Source organism: Perna viridis, chromosome 2 (assembly GCF_037379345.1).
Source record: "Perna viridis isolate PV_CMFRI_1.1 ecotype Kerala chromosome 2, ASM3737934v1, whole genome shotgun sequence".
NCBI classification, from domain to species: domain Eukaryota; kingdom Metazoa; phylum Mollusca; class Bivalvia; order Mytilida; family Mytilidae; genus Perna; species Perna viridis.
The window spans coordinates 21805820-21812630 of record NC_142446.1 but is presented as its reverse complement, the minus strand read 5'-3'; the positions used below and the strand labels follow the sequence as shown (position 1 = coordinate 21812630).

The 6811-nt window shown below is 34.0% G+C and overlaps 1 protein-coding gene across 10 annotated transcripts in view; it reads left to right on the top strand.

Moving 5' to 3' along the window:
• Positions 1-6811, top strand: part of LOC148624052 (sodium channel protein para-like) — an 87532-nt gene continuing 80721 nt past the window's right edge. For all 10 annotated transcript variants that reach the window (XM_088566500.1, XM_088566506.1, XM_088566509.1 and 7 more), the window contains exon 1: positions 1-322. The gene's annotated coding sequence lies outside the window, so the exon portion shown is untranslated. The remainder of the gene's footprint in view (positions 323-6811) is intronic.

Below are 6811 nucleotides of genomic sequence, written 5' to 3'. Positions count from 1 at the left end.
TGAACCAAGTATAGTCCCAGAAAATACAGACATGCGTTACATGGAAGCATTTTGTTACATATGTGCCAAAAGTCTTTTAGTGTGTTGATTAAAGACCAACTCACAAACAATTAGCTTAAAAACTGGTTATTTTTCCAGAATTAGCGCTGTGTTCGAATAAGTAATAATTGGGATGTAAAAGAATCATTGAATTCCATATCGGTGGTGGTGAAAATCAATATGGCTGACGCATGCCATCCATAGACGGAATAAGTGGTACTATGTGTTAAAATAAAATATTTTCTACATAACCAAAAGTAAATATTGGAAAATTATCAGTCAGGTAAGATCAAACTTTAGCTTTATTTGTCTTTTCATGTTGTCATCCGTAATTTTCCAAACATCCGCCATAATGGTCATATTGCGCCGCAATAATAGTGAGACATTGCTTGTCTTTAAACTGGCTTTAGGCTTTAGTGAGAATCCCTTTTTTATACGCTTTTAGAACGTGTTCATTGGAATAAAATTTCACACGATAGAGCATGGGCATGGTGTTGCTACGACACTAGACAGTTTGATGTTGTAAACCATGTGAGTATGGAACGTCTTAAATCGCCTTCATTTTATATAAAAGTCGAAACTTACGATTTTGCAACAGTTTATAACATGAAAGTTTGAAGATTGACATCTATATTCATATATAAATTATTCCGTTTCCATAAAACATGATTAAATATTACAATTGGATTGGCCTTAATAACCCACGTGCCTGAGCATATAAATTAGTATATCATAAAAAAGGTTTTATTGAATAGTTCTTGACTCCCAGGCATTTGCCTCAGAACCACTTGAACATTCACTTTTATAGTCTAGGCTAGGTCTGACTTTTATTATATCAATAAAGCTACAAAAGTGCCTTGATGCTAAATATTTAATTTGATGTCGGTCTATGTATTAATAGGTTATTCTTAAAGTGATTAACCCGTAACTTCATGTTTTAATAATAAATTAAGTTCGTAATCAATTAATAGCACTGAATAATGAGAGAAAATTCACTTGGCTTCCATCACAAGAACCATTCACACATGAAACATAGAAGCATCATGCCCACGTGGTACAGTCCCAGAGGCTTTCCTCATCTGAAGTATACAGTGGATACAATTCGTGCTCAGAAACTAAATTAGAAAGTTTCGATTTTTGTTGACGTACAAATCGATTGTGCTCATATGACATAATTCAATAGAGTTAATCTATAATGATTGCTTATTGCTATAACATAATTTGGTGGTTTACATTTAGAATGATTTACAAGTGACTTGGATTTTGGTCTTGTGTTATGTTGTTTTAAAACATTATTTTTTGTAGCACTGTGACATGAATTGTGAATATTATCATAATTGAAACCAAAACTTGTCGGGGTCGGAGGTGGGTCTTTTATCTTTTTTTCTGACTTTGCGGGTTTCTATGCATAGATTCATTTATTCAGTTCACTTATTCACTTTTTGGTTTATTGTTGTTTTTTTTTTTTAATTTGTGAACAAAAAACGACAGTGATGTGTGCTTTTCTTCAAATTTAGCGGATGATACCCTATGCAGATACACTTTCCATCCGCTGTAATTTACTGAGTACATTCAGCTGTGAGCCAACCTTACACTCACATGATAAGCTTACCGACCAACGACCAAATATTACTATGATCTCGCTAAATAAATGGGAGCACATTGATAATTGGTCACTCGCTATGAGTCTAGTGTATACCAACTATTCACTCAGTCTGAACCAAACGTACTTCAACTATTTTCTCACGGTAGGCCAAGTTTGCCCACCGATAATCGCTCACTCGCTATGAGTCCAGTCTACAACAACTATTCACTCACTGTAGACTAAGTGTACACAAACTATTCTCTCACTCTGAGCTAATTGTTCACACTCCGCAAACACATTGTGAGCCCACTGATAATCAGTCACTCATTTTTAGTCCACTGTACACCAATTATTCATTCACTATGTGCTCACTGTACCTTAATTATATACTCTCTATCACTGGTTTTAGCAAAACATATATGGTCGTTAATGGTGGGGCTTAAATAAATATGAAGGGAGCTGTTTGCACTACAATAGCCACGAATCAATATATTTAGCCAATGCGGGAAGCTCAGGATTTATAGGTGAAAAATGAGCCCTTACTAGTAATGAGTGATCATATTATAATCATAAAGTGTTGACCAAAATTACCGGAATCTTACTCGATCTAAAACCTTTCGTCTACGATGAATCTCCGCATACCACATATTAATATTGATGTAATAAGCCACATAAAGTCTCCTGACCATAGGAGGAAAACGGACGTAAAAGAACACGATTAACTACACATTAAAATTGTTGTATAAATGCTACTCAAAAATTCCCTACTGAAAGTGTTAAAGTGTTCAATTAAGAGAACGCATTTTTGACGAGTTTTGTTGCTTGTTTTTTGTACTTTTCCCTTATCTGTTTTTTTAACTAACGATGGGTATTTCTTCTGCAGATTTCAATGCAATTTCGTGACATTTAAACGGGTTTTATAAATTACCCCTACTTGCCACCAGAATTCTTGGGAAATGGCCCCTGTCTACCCTGCATATGTACGCAATTCAATTCAATAAAAGGCGTCTACCCTGCACATGTAGGCAATTTAATTCATAACAGACGTCTACCCCGCACATGTTCGTACTTTGATTCAATAACAGCTGTCTGTCCTGCACATGAAGGCAATTTAATTCAATAAAAGGCGTCTACCCCGCACACATAGGCAATTTAATTCAATAACAGGCGTCTACCCCGCATGTGTTCGTACTTCGATTCAATAACAGCCGCCTGTCCTGCATATGTACGTAATTTAATCAAATTTAATTCAATATCAATTATCTACGATTTAATTACAGATATTTTGATGCGTTTTGTTATGTTTGGTTTTAGTTTCTGTTTTAGCTTTTTTGTCGGGGATGGGTATTAAAGCAACTGGAAGGAATTACAATTTCCAAAGAAACTTTTCTTGTATGTAGTATGTATTATAACTAAATACTTAAAAACTACATGTACAAAAACATATATAACTTGAATACTTGAATCTTGACAACTGATCTATGTAATCTTCGGTACTACTTTTTTGTTTCTTTACCTGATATTTGGAGTGAAATGAGCATGAGGAAATGTAATTATTGTCGGAGGACTCCAAAGGAAGGTAACCCAATTTATGGGTTTAACATTTTAAAACCTTGTACGCACAACACCTATATCACTCAAGCGAACTCGGCGGAATTTTATTGGAAGGTCAGATACTACATGGAAATGTGCATGAAAGAATATGATTATTGTCTAATGTCTGCAAATGAAAGATAGTCCAACTAATTAAATATATTGAAGCGGGGGCATTATCTTTATGAGATTGCTCCCATTATTTCTAGTTACTTGATGAAGATCTATCGTTTCAATCTGAAGAACGGTTATGAGTAAAACCCTGGCCTGCATTACAAATGATCACCAACTTACCATCTTTGATGATATTGATATACAACACAGTCGATTATTTGGATACTGTATTGATATCTAAGGTTTATCTATTATGTAAATATGTTCGATTGATGGTTTTTGTGCAATATTTGAAGATCAAGAGCAATTCACTCGGAAATATTCTATATGGTATTCTATATATCTCCTACTATATATCATATGAATAAGTTATACAACCTTTCCATTAAATATATATCTTACAATGTCCTCATCCAATATGATTGATAAATTAATACTTATATTAAATGAAGTTTGATATTAAATGAAGACTGATGAGTAACCAAACTTCTAGAAATAACAGTTTTTACCCATGGCCGTATATTTGAATTACCTAGCTGATATCCTCTAGATCACCATACTAAACACCACACTGGACACGGCTTAATTACAGTACATTTAGCTGACATATCTGATATAGTATCGATCTCCCTATATTCTATAATTGTTTTGGTTTCTCGCCGTGCAGTCGTCGATAATCCTGAAGCATTTGCTCCGATGACTTGTCTGTGGAATGTCTTTTACTCAGGCATTCCGAATCAGTTTGCTACTGGAGTTAGGTAGGCGTAAGATCAATAAAGACTCAGTCTGCTTTATAGGGAAGGGAATAATTACTTTGACTTTACATTTGTGTAAAACTCTGATATTTTTTACCTATAGCTGCTGTTATCGATATCGAATTGTGTAGGGGTCGACTGATTTGTCTGCAGTGTTTCCGAGAAAGGTGTTGCTTATAATCATGTGGATGAGCGAACCAATATGACACTAGTTATGTAATTACATTGGTTTTCTTTTCATTCCCGGGATTTTCCAGGGAAGCTATGATAATTGTTCGTTACCACATCATCAATGTTTTAGTTTATAAACTGATTCGTTTTTCTATTATTTTTCGTAAATAAGATGGTTTTATATTCTCTTTGATGATATGATATTGTGTGAGAACGTGGTAATGATAGTGCTTGTTTGTATATAGTTATTCAGTAACAAACCCGAGGTATCGTATCTTGCTGTAAAGCTCTCATCATACAGAAAAATGACACAATGTGGCTGGATAACCAGGTGACGTCCATGGTTTTGTGGTGGTGTATACTGTATATCAATAGCTTGTTTGTGTTTCGTTCACGTGTATTCTTCATTACATTTTTGTCTAGCATGTAAGAAAAGTTTATAAAGTAAGTGTAATATTAGTCGTAAGTTGTGACGTCATGAAAGTTCAAAGTATTGTGACATCATAACTTACGAAAACGGCTGTGTTGTTTCAAGAGTAATCAAGAGAACCAAGGTTATAGCGGTAATCAAAAGAATGTAATCAAGGGACAAAGACCAGACATGGAAAACAGACAAACACAACAAAGAACATAGAGCAACCCAAATCATGCATACCAAGTAACAAAAGCAAATGAGCAACTTGGACTCCACTAAAACTGGGAGCATGGACCATGTGCACCGGTAGGGTAAGCATCCTCTGCTTTTCTAGAAACACCCGTCGAGTTGCTCATAAAAAGTCAAGTCCGGGGTAGACGAAAGAGGAAAGGAAAACTATGACACGCTGAACAGATCAGTTTTCATGGTGCAGATGGATACACCGTAACGATCCATGAGTTCTTGATGACGGCCATAAAACTTTTGTAGTGATGATTTCAATCTTGTAGCAACATAACCCTGCTCCAGAAGCCTATTTGTTAGAATTCTAGCGGGATACAAAAAGTCTGCGTAGTCTCTGCAAGCTCTGGCATAACGTAAGAGTTGTGATATGAAGGTATGTTGCCACAGATGAAAGGAAAGTTGACAATTTGGAATGAAAAGTCATCATGTTTGTCGTAAAGTTTGGTCAATAGTTTTCCTTTACCATCGATTTCTAAGTGTAGGTCAAGATACGCTAGCGACATCTGATTAATAAACCTTTTATTAAGAAGACTAGGCAAACTTTTAAGACTTATCAAATTTAAAGTAGTAAGCTGACCTTACCAGACAGGCTAAAGTAATGTGATTTTTTATTACAGTTTTACTGTACTTTAAGCTATGCATTGCCTTTAAACTTAAAATAATTCATTTATTTGCATCAAAACTATGCATCAGGTTAAATGTCAGAATCTTATGTTAAGATCATATTAACTGTATCAATTACCACCGACACAAATCCTGGCGTGATTGACAATAATCAATTTAATTCAGATTTATACATCTGGTTAGGACACATGTTAGATAATATATTAACGTCTATTCAGAATACTTATGACATGTCTATACTATTAAGTATTTAAAATTGGTAGTTGTTTTATCGATTTAATTGACACTTTGTTTTGCCAAATATTTTAGTCTGAGTACTGCCATAGCTCACTTGAGCTATGCCCATATATGCTTACTCAGGCTGTTTTCTCTCGAATTAACGAGATTATATTTCAACTAATCTAGTGGATGTGAAAGTTTGTCAAATCCTGCACTAGCCAGGCCGGCGATGGTCCGTCTCGGAGTTTTTACGAATAACATAATGATAGTTATAAATTATAATTATAAATTAACTTGAATGCAAGTAGAAACTGTAGGTGATAGGTGAGTTACTTTCTTTAAAATTAGATTTTTTATCAGTATATTAATACACAAATCATTTTTTTTATTAAATTATATCGGTACGATAGAGTGACAGTTACAGACATAAAAAATGAAACCTAGTTGTAACTTATACACTGTAAAACAATACAAAATCTTTAAGAAACGATTAATGACATTTCATTATGAACTACAACACTATTTTGTAAACGTACTGACATTATTATTCCTACTCAAGATCACAAACACACAGACAACATAAATAAGTCAATTATGCTGATTACAGACTTACATTTTAAGTAGCACTCCAACTAAGAATCATGCAAGATGTGATACATGGTTGGAAAGCCTACATATTTTTATTTTTTATATTTTGTTTAAAATGCTTTACTAAACAGAAATTGACATTCAGTTTTTCATTTAACCTGTGTTCTTAGGAGATAAAAATTATATAGAATGCACTGTAGATTTCAAAATTAAGGGAGATAATCGGTAGATGACACTCAAATACAATAGAATCTATTGGATTTTCAATGTTGAATATCTCATAAGAGCAGGCAGATTTGAATGAATATTTACACATTTCATAGTATTGACCCATAAAATAACTTAATTACAAAAATAAAAACATGTAGCCTTTTTTGGGGTGTATCACATTTTTCAGATTTTGCATGATTCTTACAAAGACAGCTACTTAAACACAGAATTGTGTTATCAGATAATTTAGCATTC